General features: G+C 38.2%; 1 protein-coding gene and 1 pseudogene across 2 annotated transcripts in view; both read right to left on the bottom strand.

Moving 5' to 3' along the window:
• The window catches only part of ADGRL2 (adhesion G protein-coupled receptor L2), a 698,223-nt gene that overhangs the window by 273,456 nt on the left and 403,877 nt on the right, over nt 1–20,890 (bottom strand). The gene's annotated exons all lie outside the window — the stretch shown is intronic.
• On the bottom strand, nt 2,752–3,835 carry LOC111539294 (annotated as a pseudogene).

The following is a 20,890-nucleotide window of genomic DNA, read 5'->3' on the forward strand; positions in this document are numbered from 1 at the left end:
TTTTTTTTTTTTTTTTTTTTTTTTGAGACGGAGTCTGTCGCCCGGGCTGGAGTGCAGTGGCCAGATCTCAGCTCACTGCAAGCTCCGCCTCCTGGGTTCACGCCATTCTTCTGGCTCAGCCTCCCGAGTAGCTGGGACTACAGGCACCCGCCACCTCGCCCGGCTAGTTTTTTGTATTTTTTTTTTAGTAGAGACGGAGTTTCACCGAGTTAGCCAGGATGGTCTCGATCTCCTGACCTCGTGATCCGCCCGCCTCGGTCTCCCAAAGTGCTGGGATTGCAGGCTTGAGCCACCGCGCCCGGCCATGGTGAGTGTTTTTAAAGGATTTTAAAAGCATGCTCTATCAGCATAATAGCTTTTTATCATCTACGGAACAGATGCATTTCTGTCTGCTTGTGTACAGCAAAGGGTAGGAACCTGAATAAACTTATTTATGATTCCAGAAATGTACTATTTTAGAAATGTACTCCATAGAATTTACTTCACTGCTCCTACCACTGATTCTTCAAATAAGCAAAGTACAGAAGGTCTTATCCCATGAAAATGTTTTTAAGCGCTAGCACTTTAAATTGAAATATTGGTAGAAGGGTAGCAATATCAGGTACAATGTTTATACTTAGTCTTATTTAAAATAAGAATGGAATACACAACAGAAAATTTATCATTTTCTTTATCATTGGAGGGGAGGGAAAGAAAGCAAGGAGAGGTGGGGGTATGGTTACACTATTTAAGGAAGAGCTGAATACAAAGACAATGAGTCTTTTATAGTCTCAACAACTCTACAATGAATAACTGGATTATCTCATTTATAATTCACATTGGATCAAAAAAATTGGTTCCCCTTTGTGCATATCAATGTAATTCAAACCTTATTATCTTCAAAATACAAAGATGAATACTACAAGATAAACTCTGACTCCAATAGGTATTTTCTAAGTAGAAGACCAAACAACAAAGGGAATCCCTCTTTCCAGTATCTTTTGATATGACAAGATTTCACCAGAGTGGAAGTCTAACACTTAAATAAGCATTCTCATGGCCAAGTAAGAAACTACAGTTGTTGTGGGTATTACCCTACAATTACTCTATGTATTACATATTAAATTAAACTCAGCATTAAATATGCTTGTATAATTATGCTGTTAATGATGATAGCAGTGATGATGCTGGTGGAAAAAGCCTGTCTTTAGCCCAAGAAAAGTAAGGGAGAAAAATGTAACAAGCAGAAAGCAGACACAGAGCTGGGCATTTTTTTTTTTTTTTTGGAGATGGAGTCTTGCTGTGTGCCCAGGCTGGAGTGCAGTGGCCAGATCTCAGCTCACTGCAAGCTCAGCCTCCTGGGTTCACGCCATTCTCCTGCCTCAGCCTCCCAAGTAGCTGGGACTACAGGCGCCCGCCACCTCGCCCGGCTAGTTTTTTGTATTTTTTAGTAGAGACAGGGTTTCACCGTGTTAGCCAGGATGGTCTCGATCTCCTGACCTCATGATCCGCCCGTCTCGGCCTCCCAAAGTGCTGGGATTACAGGCTTGAGCCACCACGCCCGGCAAGCTGGGCATTTTTTGACTAGGAAAGAGAATTTTAAGCATAGAAATATAAAAAGAAAAATATTCCCTTATTTTCCCTATGTGGAAATAATATGAAACATTTATTAGATATATTGGACAAGAACAGAACTAAGTATTCCAACTCTACTGCAGCATTACAAAAAAAATCCCTTCACCACTGGGTAAGATTTAAGGGCAACCTGCCCAAGGACGCATGCTATTTAAAATACAGCAAGATTGCCACTGCCCTGCTAAGTACTTCCAGTCCCTACCCAGGTCCTACTGAAATACTGGTGGTCCCAGTTAGTTTTATTGAAATAAGTATTTAAAGAAAAGGATAAAGCATTTAAAAAGACAAGCAAAAATGCTTCAGGAACCACATATCCAACACAAAGTCTATCCTCAAATGAGTTATGTTTGCCTTGCACTAATAAACTTGTTTCACTCAAATTAGAGCAATAATCTTCCATACATAAATATCTTCCCTTCCCAATAATTCAAAGGAAAAAAGTCCAAAATGATTAGTAAAGAAAAATATGGCCGGGCGTGGTGGCTAAAGCCTGTAATCCCAGCACTTTGGGAGGCCGGATCACGAGGTCAGGAGATGGAGACCATCCTGGCTAACATGGTGAAACCCCATCTCTACTAAAAAAAATACAAAAAACTAGCCGGGCGAGGTGGTGGGTGCCTGTAGTCCCAGCTACTCGGGAGGCTGAGGCAGGAGAATGGCATAAACCCGGGAGGCGGAGCTTGCAGTGAGCTGAGATCCGGCCACTGCACTCCAGCCTGGGCGACAGAGCGAGACTCTGTCTCAAAAAAAAAAAAAAAGAAAAATATAAAAATTAACAGACCCTTTAAATTTGTTTTAACTATTTTTAAGGTTTAAGAAGTGTTTAAAGTTTGTAATTCCTAGTAGGAAAACATTATCTGAACGAATACCCTAATGGCAAACCACCGTAAAATGCTTCAGTTGCATTTGGGGGAGAGAGGTAGGGATTAATTCCTAGTAGGAAAACATTATCTGAATGAATACCCTAATGGCAAATCACTGTAAAATGCTTCAGCTGCATTTGGAGGAGAAGGGTAGGGATTATCTTCAAAGCTCCCCAGCTCTCTTGATGAGAAGGTCAGAGGTACACTGGTTTGTATTATTGTGACATCCATAAGGTAATCTAGGTTGCTTTTCCTTCAGCTTAGGCTTTATTTATCAGAAGGGCATTATGCTTGACCTCCAATTGGCTGACAATTTACTAATAAGATTCATAACCTTTGGGTTTCTCTGGTATTTTGATGTATTTGCTGGGTTCTGAGTCACATCCTGGAAGGCCACCATAACTTCTGGATCCTGCATGTCTGCAAGAACCTCTGGATCACTAAGAATTTCATTGAGTCCAGGCATTTGGGTCATTCCAGACATTCCTCCGGGAAAATTACCAGGCATTCCCCCAGGATAGCCACCTGGAAAAGAGCCACCCTGAGCTTCTTACTGTCGTCTGGCTTCTTCCTCCTTCCGGGCTCTCTCACGCTCTTCTCGAGCCTTCTTAACTCTTTCTATTCTTTGTTCTCCGGCTCTTCAGGTTTCGCTCATACTTTCTTCTGCAATTTCCTGTACCCTAGGTTGAATTTCCTTCAGCATCGTACTAGTATCTTCATCGTAATCCAATTTACAGGCAAGGGCAAGATCATGGGCTGCATCTTCCCAGTGGCCTAGGAGTCTGTGTGCTTTCACTTGCCATTTGTAAGGCTGAGCTGAATCAGGATTTATTTCAATGGCTCTGTCACAGTCTCAGATGGCAGCATTTGGTTTCTTTAATTTGATGAAGATGCTGGCCCTCTTGTCATACAAAACGGCCAAGTGCAAATTCAGCTTGATGGTATTTGTGAATAAGTCAATGGCTTTCTGTAGTTCACCATCATTTAGGGCTTCAATAGCAGCCACTTTCTTATCATTTGCCTGATCTCATCTCCTCTGTTATCTCTGAATTTTCATCTCCCATTTCTCGAGAGGCATCAGTGTCTGGTTTAATCACACATTCATTATCAATTTCTAGATCACTTTCCTCACTTGATGGTTTGTCTGTCTTTAAGTCTTCCTCCACCTTCTTACTGTCAGGTTTTTTTCCACTTGGTATTTTCTTCTGATTTAGATTTCTGAGTAGCAGGTGGTACTTTACCCCCATGCTCTCCACCCACTCCCTCAGGAAGCTCATTTCCTCGGCGTGCAGAATGCTCAGATCCTGCTTACGTATTTTCACAAGGGCCTGAAGCTCGTTCACTTTGCGGGGGTCCATGGTCGGGAAGCGGTGGGCATAGCTGAGGGGCTGTGGCCCAGTTCCAGCCCCAGGCACTGGCTTGGCGTGACCACACAGAAGCGATTTTTGTATTTTTTTGGTAGAAACTGGGTTTTGCCATGTTGCCCAGGCTGGTCCTGAACTCCTGGGCTCAAGAGATCATCCCATTTCTGCCTCCCAAATTGCTGCCATTACAAGTGTAAGCCACTATGCCCGGCCTACCTGCATGTTTTTCACTTACAAAAGCCAAGAAATTTCTTTATTCTTCAAGATTAATTTGGGTCTGTTGTTCGGATATATAACTAAAGTAGTATTAATTGAGATATATAATTGAAAGTGAATGAACTAAAAGCAGTGTGGTTATCTCTTTGATACCATCATAAAGCCTCAAAAGTGACTCCAAGTATATTAAAAGAGGTTTTGAGTTAAATTTTGATTGTAATTCAAAGATGAGAGTGACGTGTAATTATACAGATAAATGTATGCTGTTGTCATTTAGCAAAAATAAATTGTTTAAATCTGGCCAGGTGCAGTGGCTCACACCCGTAATCCCAGCACTTTGGGAGGCTGAGGCAGGAGGATCACTTTTGTCCAAGAGGTTGAGACCAGCCCGGGCAACATAGCAAGACCCCAGCTCTATTTAAAAAAAAAAAAAAAGAAAATTATTTAAATTTTATATAGTTCATTTTCTGAAAAGCTGTTATCAAATCAGTGGGAGTAGGTTTATGTAATTGATAACCCCTTAGACTCCATGGATATTTATTTATTTATGTTAACATATAAAACATATGTAATATATAAAACATAAATATATGTTAATATGTAAGTGAGTATTTTTCCCCAGTTCATCAGACTCACAAGTTACCCAGTTTTGCTTTATTGATATATAGGTGTTACATAATCTTTTCTTACACTGCTTCAAGTAACTTGTGGTTGATTTTGGTGTAACCTACTTCCATCTAATAGCTGCAATAGCCTTTTTATATTGAGTAGTACTTCCTTATGATGATATAGAAAAAAATTGTATAACTGAAATTTGTATTACTAAAATTTCGTAGTTTCATATTTAATTTTATATTTCTTTTCTCTTGCTTCTCACCCTGTTTTGTACCTACTGTGAACTAGTTTGATGGTCAGAAGAAGCAGTTTAAAAAAATGAATAGGTGAAGAAAATATAAAGACCTCAATTGTTAACATTAAATAAAGAATGCTTTGGCTGGGCGCAGTGGCTTAAGCCTGTAATCTGAGCACTTTGGGAGGCCGATGCAGGCGGATCACTTTGAGCTCAGGAGTTTGAGACCAGTCTGAGCAACAAGGTAAAACCACGTCTCTACTAAAAATACAAATATTGTGCTCGCTTCGGCAGCACGTATACTAAAAATACAAATATTAGCCAAGCGTGGTGGCCTGTAATCCCAGCTACTCGGGAGGCTGAGGCTGGAGAATCACTTGAACCCTGGAGGCAGAGCTTACTGTGAGCTAAGATCACACCACTGCACTCCAGTCTGGGTGACAGAGCAAGATTCCGTCTCAAAAAAGAAAAAAAAAAAAAAAGAATGCTTTTAATTTCAGAGAATGCTTTTAATTTCAAAGAATGCTGGCCTTTTCAACTACTTTTTAAAAAATGTCTGTAATATGGCTAGAAGAATCTCTGTTTTCACTCTGGCAACCTCAGCAGCAATTTGTCTGCATATGCTACCATTACATTTTCATAATAAAATATAGTTAAACAAAAATAAATGCCAAGAAAATAGATTTGTTTCTAAAAATGGCAGGGGGTGGAATGTGGCACCTGGACATGTTTTCTAACACAGTCCACAAAATCATGTTTTCTCCCATATCACATTTTAAAAATAGACTACCAGGTAGAGGATAGCCCACTTGCAGAAAGGCTCCCTCAGGAATCAGCGGGAGATGTTCAAAAAACACTCTGAGTCAACATGCTGACAGTGATCAGAAAAAAAGACAAACTCCACTAGCATTGGGTTGTATACAAAGAACCATCATATCCCAGACCTAGGGGATGATATATGATGCACCTGGAAAAGTGCATTCGGTTTGGATAAACTCAATTCCAGAAATATGTGGAAGATTGGAGAGAGTAAAGAGAAAAGAAAAAAAAAGTGATGAAGTGACTGGGGAGGTGAGGTTGGGAGAGGAGCTTGAGAGGAAAGAATAAAGCAACTGGCTAAGTAACTTAACATTTGACATGATAACAGCCAACAAATATTTAAAAATAGCAAATACTATAAAGATCGAGAAATTACTTGGGATGGTAAAAGAACACGAGAAAGAAGCAGGATTGGGAAACCTGATGTTCTGGCTATGTGTAGAGAAAGATAAAAAACTGAAAAATATAGTAACTTGTGGAATATTGTCTTAAGGAGTCTGTAGGAAGCTTTAATTCATAGCAAATTTACTACTAAACATGAAGAAAGCCATGGATGTTGGAAGATAATGATTGTAAGGAACGTATGGTGGCCTATATGACTAGAGATATTCTTTCTTACTTAGTTCTATAAATCTATTGTAATATGAAAACCCTAATTTATGTTGAAAAGGGTATATTCCTTGCCAGGAGGCAAAGTTTAAACCAAACTTTTAAAGAATCCATTATTACTCAGTTTGCTTTGGGATCTCTTAACACAGGCTAGAAAAGTGTTTTTAATCTCCAGTTTTCCAAAACCAATTCAATTAAAAATAGTTTTTAAAAATCTGAAATCCTGTCCATAAGGGTTAATAACTACAGAGGTGTCCAACAGATATTCAATCACAAAAATTCAAATGCTCTTTTCGTTAAGCCTCTGGTGTCTTTTTCCATAGCTAAACCAAGATAATTGTTTTGGGGCTAATTTCTGAGGCTGTTTAATAACACCTCCTGCTAGACTTCTCATGTAAACGCAGCAAGAGGAAACATCCAGAGTAATAGAAAAATATTCTGCTCATTTTATAGCTCAAATTCATACTTTTCTTTACAAAAGAGATCCTGCTGTTTGAGTTTGGCAACTGCCATACCAACTGCATTGGGGAAGATTGGATTATAAGGCAAAGCTGACTATGCAGTAAAGTCTCCACTCTCCAGGAGGATTTTTGTGTAAATTCCATTACAATTCATAATTTTATAGATAATGAAAAGGATACAAAACACTTTAAGGTTTCCAAGTCAGCAAAATAATGAACAGGACAGTCCACAAACCACATTACTACATTTTTGACATTTGGTCACTCATATAAATGGGGTTTGTATCTGTTCTTTCACAGAGGATTTTTTTTGTTTAATGCTACATTCTATCAACTCATAGCTCTACAGGTTATTGCTAATGTGTGAGCATGAACTACAAAAATTTCATCATACTTTTAATTTCAGTAAATGGCAGATTTTGCATTATGTTTCCTTAAGAAAATATGGACAATCTTTTCTCCCAAAATGCAGTGACTCACGCCTGTAATCCCAGTACTTTGGGAGCCCGAGGCAGGTGGATCATGAGGTCAAGAGATTGAGACCATCCTGGCCAACATGGTGAAACTCCGTCTCTACTGAAAATACAAAAACTAGCTGGGCATGGTGGTGCATGCCTGTAGTCCCAGCTACTAGGGAGGCTGAGGCAGGAGAATCACTTGAACCCAGGAGGCAGAGGTTGGAGTGAGCCAAGATCGCACCACTGCACTCCAACCTTGCCACAGAGCAAGATACACGTACCTTATAGACTAATGGCAGTGCCAGAGACGTATGATTTTATAATTAACCAACCACAAAATTAAAACTATGTAGATTGATCTATAATTATTCTTTTATGTAATTTGTGATGACATATAAGGGTAAAAGTATGTTTTCAAAAGACTAGCCTCTAGAGACAATATGTTTTTGGGTTTCCAAATGGATCTTTCTTAGCAATAGTCAATGACTGTAACAGAAACAGTCAAAAAAAATTCTGTAGCACAATGTACAAAATGTATTATTTTCCTTCTGCTATTGTCATTTTAGTTTCATATATTGTCTTGTGCTGGAAGGTGAAATTCCCATTAGTGTCAATGGAGAATCCAGGCATGGAGTAAAGGAAACCCAAGACTTTGGCAACAGTGACACAATTCTCCAAGTGAAGCAAGAATGTGAACAAAGTATGCATTTGAAATATAAAATATTCTGGTGATCCATTATCCCATTAGCGGAGTTGAAGTTTTCAGGGATGTATGCTCATCTTTATTCTGGGATGACTAACACACATGTAATATTCCCTTTGGTATATTTAATAATTTCAGTCAAAATAGGAAGCCTATTGACATTTCACTTCATTGCCAAATCAAACAAGATTAGTCATATGAACTGTGCTTCACTGATAGATGAATTTTGATGGTGAAAAGTCAAAACATCATGCATGGCCTTTGACTTGTAGTTGGCCTTGTGGGAGCCATGCTGTACCTCTTTCCAAAGGAGAGAAGCCCAGACTGAGTGCCTGTGGACTTAACCAGAGAATCATATATAACTGGCTCATGATTTTACACTCTAGAATGCTTCTTTCTCAGGGAGTTCTCAAGTGCATTCAAATATTCCAGAAGCAGACATTCCCAAGCATTTGCTTTGGGAAGTCCTGATAATTTAGAGAAACAGCCAGAAGAGAAAATGGAGACAACATGACCAACCCATGCTAAATAGAGGCAAAAGGCTCATGTATGCTCATAACAAGATTTCATCCTTAATGCAGGATTTCAGTGATTGCTTTACATGCAGTATCCCATATAAGCCTCATGACAATCTTATGAAGTAAGTCTGTTATTATTCCCAATTTTTGATGAGAAGACTGAGGATCAAAAACTAAATAACACTTTATTTTTTTGAAGATCAAATGCTGCATAGTGGAGTTGCATTTGAGCCCATGTCCAGATTTCTTAACCACTTTAAATATTACTTTAATCCTCCTTATTACCGCAAAACACACACACACACACACAAAATGTAATTTACCTTCTGTACATACTTTTCAGAATACGTAATGATTTTTGTGGCTTTACCCTTTTATGCTTCTTTTGATGGTTTCAAACCTGGATTAATCTAGTTCTTAGATACCCATTTTGTTGTTGATGGTGGTGGTGGTGTATAGCTCTTTTATATGACCCTGACAAATCACAGGTGGTTGCACTGCTTTAATTTCCTTTTAAGAGATTTTTCTCTGAAAGTGCCAGCCACACAGGGAGGAGAAGGTACAGATTACCCCTTTTGTTTTTGGTCTATAAGGTTATGACAGAATAAAATGTAATTTCTGAGAATAAAATTAAATTTTTAATGACAATAGCAATACCCAGTGAATGAACACAAACTCATGCAGGCCCTGTACTAAATGCTTTGGGTATAAGAACTCATTCAGTACTCAGAATAACACCGGGAAATAAGTATTATTGTCACCATTTTACAGATAACAAAATAGAGCTCGAATAATCTAAGAAAGCTGCTTAAGGTCATGCAAAGTCTATAGCAGAACTGATCAAGCACACATCTCTCTGCCTGCAGGGACTTTGCTTTTTCCTTTACCACACTGCCTGCCATATCCAGAAATATGAACTGTTCAAGCTACTTTCTTTAAGGCTAGAAATAAACTTTTAAGATCTGACAGACTGTGTTAGAGACCAAGTGAAGGTCATTAGTATAAAAATATAATAGTAAAATGCTCCTCTTTCTTCTCTATCACTTGAGTCTTTCTTCTCTCTGTCCTTGCCCCATTTTCATATGAAATGATATCATATATTTCAGTACCTTGAGCAATTACGATGCTGTGGGGCTTTGAAGAGGCAAACCATCCCTAACTTTAGCATTGCCAAGCTTAAAGGTGCCTGTGGGAACAGAACATCTTGCCTTTCTTGATCTGGTTGGCCTCAAAACCTCAGCTATTAATTATAATCCAGGTACTGTACAGGGGACCTAAGAACTCGACTTCCTTTGACTTCTGTTCCTCATTAGGTTTTGTGACCTTGGTCTCATGAAGAGACAATGGAAAAAAAGCAGGGGGATAAGAGATATTTCCCTCTCAGCACTTGGCCATTTGACATGTATGCAGAACTATATTTGTCTGTGTCTCATCCTTTTGAAGGTAAGCTTGTGGGGAGTACCAGGCATGTCATGTCGCATTAAGTGCTCAGCACACTCTTACTCCACGCTTAACATAATAACTCTCATATTCATTCATGAGAAAAGTCTCCTTTTCTTATGTCCAGCCAACTGAAAAGATTCATAGGGATGATTTTAAAAGGTTGAAAGGCAACTTGAAGCACAAGAATTTATAAGATGCATATACATACTAACAGAAAAATCTCACAGTGGTAAATTATATTACTTGAGCTTGTGCTTTTTCTCCTGTGTAGACCTAATGTCTGCATAAAATGTTTGTTCAAAGCTAGTACATATTGTATTACTCAAGAATATATATATGTCTCTTTAGAATTAAAAAAAGGAAAAAAGAAAAACCCATCTGTTTGTGAATAAATGTGGCTTTTTCTTCTGTACATTTGAGTGCCCTGTTTGGTTGAAAGCTTATAGTACTTATTTTACCAAAAAAAATTTTTTTTTTACTAAATTAGCTTCCTCTAGAAAATAAATCTGGATATGATCAGGAGCAGCCAAAGCAAGAAGCAGTAAAATCCAAAAATAATGTCACAAACAGCTTAAGTCACTTAACTTTATGTAAATCTACTGAGGAGTAAAAAAGAAAAAAACAGAGCAGAAAAAATGTCTGAACAAAGCAGGTTAAAAACTGGGAGGAGAGAACTCTTGCATCAAAGAAAAAGAAACAAAAGAAATTATAAGCTATTCTTCTTTTACTGGAGAGAAATTAAGGACTTACACCTATGATACATTGAGTAGAAGCAACTACAAAAGAAAAAAAAATGCCCAAACCTGTACTTGAATCAAGGTGGAGTGACTACTTGCCACAATTATATAAAACTGTCTCAAGTTATTGTTACAGGATTATTTCTGAAATAGGAAATATTCAAGTATGTAGCACACTTCTCAAAATTCTCTCCCCTCCATCAGTAAGTTATCATATTTCAGCATATCGTAAGTGCCACATTCATTAATTTCTAAAACTGAATTAGGGTTTTCTAGTTTTCTAAATCTTTATCCCTTTAAAGTTTTGTACCTGACTTCTATTATATTGTGTATAAAAATATATCAAAAATGATGCATGTTTTTTACTCTATAAATTGCTAGGTAAAAATTATTTCTTGAGTATTAAGCATACATATGTGCCTTCTCCTTGCCCTGCCCCATACTATAAAAGGTTGCTTGAGGTGAAATGATTAGTCAATATTTTAAAATAAAGAAATATCTTGATGCATATATATTTGAGAAGTTTGATACCACTCAGCCTCTATCTTTGCCTAATAGTGAGGTAACTATTCCTTATCTTCTGAGGTAATCTTAATTTATGTCTCTTGCTCTGGCACAATTATTAGTAGTATCTACTTTTACTTTCAAAAGTATCCAAATTTAAATGAAAAATTATATAGGTATCTGATATGGTTTGGCTGTGTTTCCACCCAAATCTCATCTTGAATTGTGGCTCCCATAATCCCCACGTGTCGTGGGAGGGTCCTGGTGGGAGGTAATGGAATCGTCGGAAGAGGGTTTTCCCATGCTGTTCTCGTGATAGTGAATAAGACTCATGAGATCTGATGGTTTTATAAAGGGCAGTTTCCCTGCACACGCCTTCTTGCCTGCTGCCCTGTAAGGCATGCTTTTTCCCCTCCTCCACTTTCCGCCATGTGATTGTGAGGCCTCCCCAGCCGTGTGGAACTGTGAGACCATTAAACTTCTTTTTCTTTATAAATTACCCAGTCTCTGGTATGCCTTTATTAGCAGCATGAGAACAGACTAATACAGTATCTCTACCTAATATCAAGGCAGCATGGCATGGAATGATCTAGGGCTTTTGAGACAGGCACCTCAGAGTCTTTGCGTATTTCCATCATTTACTTACTGTATAAACTTGGGCGATTACTTATCCACTCTGAGACTAATTTTTTGTCAGCAGCATATGGATAATAATAGCTCACAGACTTGTTGAGATAACACAATGCATAGTATTATGTCTGGGTACATACACAAAGGGGGACAATAAGATCAACTTACAAGATCGTTGTGCAGTTTACTTAAGATGATGAATTTATGCATAGTGCTCAGCACATGGTAGATACTCAAAAAATATCATTTTCATCACACTTATTCTCATCATCATCACTATCATTGACTATTAGTGGCTGTTTGTAAATATTAGAGTTAATCGTTTCTTCCCTTCTAACCTTACCTCTTCTGGGACATGCTGATGTCACATCTGTGAAACATGCTTAGAAATGTGTGTTATACCCACAACAATCAGGAAATAGGAGCACTTTTAGACTGCTTTGCACACTAACTGAACAGCATTTGGTCTAGTTACTGGGCAAAACACATTAGTTTGTCTGACATAAAAATGCATGTCTCAGGGTGTATCTCAAAATTTCCATCAATGCAGAGGACTATGAACTCTGACTCTTGGATGCTCTAGGAAGATCCTAGGTCCTTCCCTCTCAAGATGGAATGCTTTGGAAGTCTCCATCGTCAAATAATTTTCATTCCATTTCATTTTATATCTGGGTTTTTTTAATTTAAAAAATATTATAAGAATCCACTATTAGGCCAGGCATGGTGGCTCATGCCTGTAATCCCAGCACTTTGGGAGGCCAAGGTGTGTGGATCACCTGAGGTCAGGAGTTTGAGACCAGCCTGGCCAACATGGTGAAATGCCACCTTTACTAAAAATACAAAAAATTAGCCGGAAGTGGTGGTGCATCCCTGTAGTCCAGCTACACAGGAGGCTGAGGCAGGAGAATCACTTGAACCCGGGAGGCAGAGGCTGCAGTGAGCTGAGATCATACCACTGCACTCCAGCCTGGGCAGCAGAGCAAAACTCTGTCTCAAAAAAAAAAAAAAAAAATACACTATCCAGGTAAATTGGTGCTCCAGCATGATAGGCAGTGTGTTTTCTGGGGCTTATCTTACACCTAATATAACTCTGCCTGTTCCCAGTTATATATATCCCAGTTTGAGAAAGAACAGTGATTTCCCAGTTAGACACAGCTGGCTTAGAGTCCAGTTCTGTATACTACGTGCTTTTGTAACCTTTGGCGTATTACTTAATGTCTCTGATCCTCAGTCTCTTGGTCTTAAATATAGGGATATTGTGGATACCTATTGAATTATTTGATAATTAAATATAATCATATCTGTAAGGTCACCAAGTCATATGTTAGGAATTCAATCCATGTCAGTAATTTCACCTTTTTTCAGTGTTAGTTAAAATAGTTCAATGACATCTTGTCAGGTCATATTGATGAAGACCGATTTGAATTTATTTCTATTGGGACACAGAGCCCAAAAGTACTTGAAAGATGACATCTGGCTTACCACATAAAAATGTCTATGCAATACAACATGGAATCTCATGCAACTATCCAGGTCCTTCCTTCCAAATTCCCATGGTAACTCAACCTTGACTGGTAATTGTTTATTAATGGCCTTACTTGACTGGGCATACTTTTTTTTTGTATCCAATTGCCATATAGAAACCATATGGTTGAGATGTCTTTAGACTTTAGAAAGCATTGGTAAAATGAAAACAGAAATCATATTCCCAGGCACAGGATTCGATTAGCCAAAGACTTCCTTCTTTACTTGGCTGACACTTGGGTGTTCTTCAGTATCACACTGAGATGTATTCTCCTTTAGAAAGTGCTCTGAAAATATTTTTTCTCTTTCCTCTATCACTGTACTTATTACAAACCACTGAAAATTCATGTTCATTAATCTATCTTCTCCCTTAACCTTTGAATCTCTAGAGTAGGTTCCCAAAGTGAAGTCAGCAGATCCTCTGGGGTCCCTGGACACTTTCAGGGGGATTTATAAAGTCAAATCTATTTTCAATATCATACTAAGACATTATTTGCCTTTTTCACTCTGTTGACATTTGCAATGATGATAGAAAAAAACTGCTAACATCTTAGCATAAATTAAAACTGTGGCACCAAACCATATGTAGCATTATAGTCATATTCTTAGCCACCTCACACTTACAATAAAACAAAAACAACACAAAACAAACAACAAACAAAAAATACTAATTTTAATTAAGGATGTCTTTTTAAAAACAACGAAATCATTGTTGTTGTTTTTGTTTTTGTTTTTGTTTTTTTTTGAGATGGAGTCTCGCTCTGTCGCCCAGGCTGGAGTGCAGTGGCCCGCATCTCAGCTCACTGCAAGCTCCACCTCCTGGGTTTACACCATTCTCCCACCTCAGCCTCCCAAGTAGCTGGGACTACAGGCGCCCGCCACCTCGCCCGGCTAGTTTTTTGTATTTTTTAGTAGAGACGGGGTTTCACCGTGTTAGCCAGGATGGTCTCGATGTCCTGACCTCGTGATCCGCCCGTCTCGGCCTCCCAAAGTGCTGGGGTTACAGGCTTGAGCCACCGCGCCCGGCGAAATCATTGTTAATTTTATGAAATCTAAATCTCTGAATATACATCTTTAATATTCTATATGACAAAATGGATGCATGCAAAAAGCACTTTCACTGACTACCAAAGTCTGACTGTCTTGAGGAAAAGCACTTATGCGATAAATGTTTGAGTTGTAACCTGACATAGCTGCTCTCTTCATGAAATACCATTTTTACTTTAAAAAGCAACTGACAGACTAACGATGGTTATTCAGATTTAGGTGTTGTGCAGATAGTTTTTAAACAATGAATGAAAGCAAGCCAAATCACTTCAAGGAAAACAATCAATAGTACTTATTGCCAATGGTAAAATCCAAACATGCAGACAAGAATTGTAACCTGAAGAACAATTTGTACCTGTCACTGTGAACTTGACAGCTTCCTAATATGTAAAGACTTTTCTGATAAGCTTTGTAGTGATATTAACAGTGGTGATTCCTTTAAAATGTTTTATGAAATATGCTGACATATGAGAAATCTACATAACTCAGTGAAACAATACTTTCCAAATGACCAATGCATCATGTTGCAAAATCATGCATGTAGTACATTGATTAAAAATCTATTCAAAATGTAAGGTTAACCAATGTGTTTTAATGCAGCAGATTTTTAAATGTTCATTGATATGGTTTCAGATTCCACCTCGCAACTAACCTTTAATAAACTATTTGTCAAAGTTTTGTTCAGTATCAAAGAAGACTAGCACATTTATCTGAGAAGGCTATTAAAATATTCTTCCTTTTTTGCATGTAGTATCTGTGCAAGGCTGATTTTCTTCATAAATATTGAATTAACAATTAAATATTTTAAAATTTCTCATTTTAATTTCTAATGTAAATATTGAGAGATGTAACTCACAAAAAATAAAAGTTCTTGGTTTTTTTTTTTTTTTTTAATTTTTTGAGCAGTCTCTCTCTGTCACCCAGGCTGGAGTGCAGTGGCATGATCTCAGCTCACTACAACCTCCACCTTCCAGATTCAAGTGATTCTCATAGCTCAACCTCCTGAGTAGCTGGGACTACAGGTGTGCACCACCACATCTGGCAATTTTTTTCTATTTTTAGTAGCAATGAGGTTTCGCCGTGTTGGCCAGGCTGATCTTGAACTCCTGGCCTCAAGTGATCTGCCCGCCTCCCAAAGTGCTGGGATTATAGGCATGAGCCACTGCGACTGACAAGAGTTATTGGAATCCTCAATAATTTTTGAGAGTAGAAATGGGTTCTTAGCTCAAAAAGTTTGAGAACCACTGCTATAGAAAGCAGCACTGTTCATCCTTCTATCCAGAGTACCTGAGATTCGTGAGGTGCTTCATATGGGTTTATTTAACAGATGGATGAGTGATGAGTAAGTGAATATTGCCTATAATGCCAGAAGAATCTGACACGTTAGAAAATATCTTGATATGCAATATGTGATGAACAATTAAATTGCAATTTAATATTTCCCCCTAGCTTTGTTTCTTGCCTCATAACGCCTATCTCCAAAACAGATAAGGAGACAGGCCACAGGTCATTAGTTGTTCAGCCATGATTAATCAACTAATTAAATCAAGTTGAAGTGGTGAGGGGGTCGGGGAACCAGTTATTTCTCTGTAAGTCCCTTCTCTGATAGCCAAACAATTGACTTTACTTCTTTCATTATCAATGTATATATTTTACAAGAATTTGTTTGGAACAGGATAGTTTTTAGCATGTTTTGAAAATTTTTTTAAAGCTTGGTTGACCATTTTTTAACATTGTTTTATAATGATATTTTAAGGCATATTTAACCCCCCTCAAAATTTCAAATGCCTCTTAATGGTATGCAGAAGACAGACTGATGGGCAGAAAAACTGGGAACTGAGGAGACAGTGAGTAGGGAAATCGTGTGTCAGCTAGATCAACCCATAGCCTAAGGACTCACAGAAACAAGAATAAAGTTTAAACTAAAAAAAAATATAAAAAACTCCAAACACTAAGGTTTTTTGTTTTGTTTTTTGTGTTTACTTTTTATACTATTCTGCTTCCTTCAAGCCAAAGTCATCTCTCTTAAAAGATAAAATATCTTCTTGATAACTCTGTACATGGGAAACAGCAGAATCAATTTGGAATCCATAGTACATTTTTTTAGTCTCACTGAATAGAGGAGCTAGTCTCTTTCAGGAAAGGAGCACCATTGAGTTGGCTGATATAGTTAACATACTATACAAGAGCTAAAGCTCTCTAAATTATTCCATAAAGCCTATTTTATCCATTGTAAAATGGATCTTGTCTCCCATTAGGTTGGTGCAAATGTAATTGCTGCTTTTGCAGTACTTTTAATGGCAAATACCACAATTACTTTTGTATTACCCTAATGACTTCTCTGAAATGAGGATAACTTGTTCAATCAATAGTATATCATAGTTTCATTGGCAGAGTTTTAGTTTTTCTTTTTAGAATATAAAATAAGGGTACATCTTACTATTGATAGCATCTTAGATTCAATGAAATATAGTAACCCAGAAAGAAAATGTTTGATTCTATAGTTATGGTGAGACCATATTCAGAAGAGTGGTCTCTAATACCTTGTCTGTTTTCCTTTCCTGTCCCCTTGGAAAATAATGAACCCATCTAATGATTAAGTAAATTGATGTGTTTCAAGGCAAGGTAAGCAAGTTTGAATGGCACTATTTGATCCCTAAGAACTTTAGAGTTTGGTAGAAAGCTTATATAAGCCCAAAGCAAAAAATAAAGAAAGAAAACTGTTTAGCTGAAGTATATAAATAAAATGTGATCACATAACAGAGATTTCTATAGAAGGAGTCCATCCTAATGTTTATGCTTCAAAATATTAAACATTTCCTCAGCTTACAATTTAGAATATATATAATGTATAGATATATGTAAATTTTAATGCAAAAAATAGTATATGTAATTACCCTTTGCATTACCGTGCCAAGGAAAATAAATGTGTGCAAAAACATTTATGCCTACATCATTATCTGTGCATTGGCTAAACAATCAAAAGTACTTCTGCAGATGCATGTATGAAAATTAAGAGCATTCCCACTTCCTCATTCAGTCAAGACAGTCATGCTGTTCTGGCAACAGATATGCATAATGGAAACAATATTGCTTTAAATAATCAAAATACACAAAGGCACATTTTTCTGAGTGATTGGAAATAACCCTGACTAATGCTTGCATTTGGTAAATTATGAGCTAGCCAAGTTATGTTTGCATAAATATAATGAAAAGCATTTTTAAAAAATTTAGTAAGCATATAAAGCAAGGCATTCTCTTGGTAATGATTCCTTTGATGGATAAACCAGCAACCATGCAGGGCAAGTTTATGAAGGTGCCTCCTTGAGTGCTTCAGAGTGTGTGTGTATGTGTGTGTGTGTTTGTGTTTATGTACACAAACATATACACAAAAATTAAAAGTTTGCAAAAATTACGTAAGTGGCAGAGATATTCTTACAACTAAAAAGAAATAGAGAACAAGCGTAGGCATTTAAAATAGCTACTTATATTTGAAAAGAAGAACACAAGCTAAGTGCAACTGAATGCTTTGTTCATGTGGCACATGGATAATTCATATTCCCCATACATAACTCTTGGATAACACAGATATTACCTATTAGGTAAAAACACAATTATATTCTCTTCCAGTAAGCTAGATACCACACCTCAGCTGCACACTTAAACAGGTATCTGTATGTAGTTGAAGAGGGTTTGTGGGTGGCTAAAAAAAAGTGTTTGAATAGGGCAAAAATAGTATTCTACTCACAGGTAATATGGTGCTATTTGTTATCAGATTGCTTGGGGTAGACCTGAGCACTGAGCATACAACATGGGGATGCAACAACAACAACAACGACATACATTCAAGCAAAAGCCAAGGAAAGATGCACATTCATTTAGGATTGTCCAGATTATCATAGTTTTTAAACTAAGCATAATAAGGTAGGGAGACTGACCACTGAATTAGGTACATAGATAGCAAAGCTATTGTGAGAATTCTATAGCCTTTAAAAATCACCAGGAGCCAAAGAACATACTTTCACGTGAAAGGATTATCATCAAGGTCTTTTCCTATGGGCAGGCCATACTAAGCAAGAAATTTGTACATTCTCCTATGAGGATAGACTGTATTCAAAAAGATAAAATAGACCATGAACAGTGGGTGGAGTGGAGATGACATTCTTAGGGGAAAATTCCTTTAATTCCTAAGCATGAATTGTAGGAAGAGCCTAATTGTGATTTATGGCCTTAGTCATTCTTTTTTTCCTCCAGATAATTGTACACTGTATTTTTTTTTCTAATAATTAACCTTAGTCATCAAATCTTTCCCCATTAACCACCACCCACCTTCACTTGAGGATGGGAAGTAACAACTTGAGAGAAACCAGGATTACAACAGGCCTCTGGTTGGGTAAAATGGTACAGCAGACCAAGTTAAATTGGTACTACTTCCCTTACCCTTTGAAGTAGTCCCTACTTCTTATCTTCTGTTCCTCCAATTTAGGGCTAAACCCCTGGAAAGCTTAATGCTTTGCTTTTGTTTCAATATTAAAATACATTAGAGCCATTTGGTATGTCCTTATCACCCAGCTTATGACTTCTCTTCCTATGAAGAGGAATCTCTTCATGAAATTTCTCTCCTGAAAGTCATCCATGACTAAGTCATTATGACATCTAATATTCTCATATTCCATCTTCCTTGTCTGTGTCTCCTCCTTGTTAACCTGATCAGGCCTTGCTTCCAGAAACTCTCCACCCTTTCTTCCTTTCTTGGGACATTCTCAGTTTTCTTTTTAACTGTGTGACTGCAACTTCTGTCTCTTTCCTCTTTGCATTCTATGTGTATGTGATCTAAAAGTTTGTTCCTTAGCCCTTTTCTCGCCTGTTCTCTCTTTTCGTTGACAATCTTGACAATCTCACCTATCCTTTGGGTCTTGTCTGCAGAGGATGCCCACAGCTCTGCTGTTAGCCCTGCATCTCCTCAGTGCTAAATACAGGTTTCCACCTGTACTCTGCTCTTCTCTGGAAAGACAAGCTCTGGCACCTCAAACACTCATTGTGTCCAAATTGGATTCGTTATCTTCCCTCTCACACTTGCATCTCCTCCTGTGTTTCCTATTTTTCAAAAATGTCATCACCAAGTTTTGAAACCTTAAAGTCAAGTATGACAGCTTTCCTGTCTCTCTCTGCAATAATATGCAAAATCCTGTCAATTTCTCCTCTAAGGTATCTCCACCATTTATATCCTCTTTTCCATCCCTTTTAAAAAATATTTTTTAAAATTTTTAATTTTTATTTATTTTTATTTTTATTTTTGAGACAGAGTCCTGTACTGTCACTAGGCTGGAGTGCAGTGACGTTATCTCCGCTCACTGCAATCTCCACCTCCCTGGTTCAAGTGATTCTCCTGCCTCAGCCTCCCAAGTAGCTGGGACTACAGGTGTACACCACTACACCCAGCTAATTTTTGTATTTTTAGTAGCGACTACGTTGGCCAGGATGGTCTCGATCTCTTGACATCGTGATCTGCACACCTCAGCCTCCCAAAGTGCTGGGATTACAGGCGTGAGCCACCATGCCCGGCCCTAAAATTTTTATTTTTAAAGACAGGGTCTTGCTCTGTCTCTTAGGCTGGAGTGCATATAGCTCACATGATCACAGCTCACTGAAATTGTGAACTCCTGGGCTCAAGCGATCCTCCTGCTTCAGCCTCCTGAATATCTGAGACTACCACCATGCTTATATAACCTTTTAAATTTTTTATAGAGATGGAATCTTGCTGTTGCCTAGGCCAGTCTCAAACTCCTGGCCTCAAGTGATCCTCCCATCTCAGCCTCCCAAAATGCTGGGATTATAGGTGTGAGCCATGACGCCCAGCCCATCACCTCTTTTCTATAGGCTGGCTTCCTGCTGTTCTTTCACAGGCTGACCTGGCTACAGGAATTTAGCCATTTAAGAGCTGCTCCTAGCCTGACAAGGTGGCTCATGCCTGTAATCCCAGCACTTTGGGAAGTAGAGGCGGGCAGATCACCTGAGGTCAGGGGTTTGAGACCAGCCTGGCCAATGTGGTGAAACCCTGTCTCCACTAAAAACACAAAAATTAGCCTGGGATGGTGATGCACACCTGTAGGCTTTTCTGCATCCAAATAACATTATACATTGCAGTGAGAAAAATAGTACACAGGGCTGGACGTGGTGGCTCACGCTAGTAATCCCAGCACCTTGGGAGGCTAAGGCAGGTGGATCACGAGGTCAGGAGTTCAAGACCAGCCTGGCCAATACTAAAAATACAAAAATTAGCTGGGTGTGGTGGTGGGTGCCTGTAATCCCAGCTACTCGGGAGGCTGAGGCAGAGAATTGCTTGAACCTGAGAGGTGGAGGTTGCAGTGAGCTGTGATCGCGCCACTGCACTCCAGCCTAGGCGACAGAGCGGGACTCTGTCTCAAAAAATAAATAAATAAAACAAAACAAAAAAAACACGCTTTTGTTCATATTTATGTGCATTCCCATATATACATGCATTTGCTTCAGACATTTGTTTTGCCAGT

This window comes from Piliocolobus tephrosceles, chromosome 1 (genome assembly GCF_002776525.5).
Source record: "Piliocolobus tephrosceles isolate RC106 chromosome 1, ASM277652v3, whole genome shotgun sequence".
In the NCBI taxonomy this organism is placed as follows: Eukaryota; Metazoa; Chordata; class Mammalia; order Primates; family Cercopithecidae; genus Piliocolobus; species Piliocolobus tephrosceles.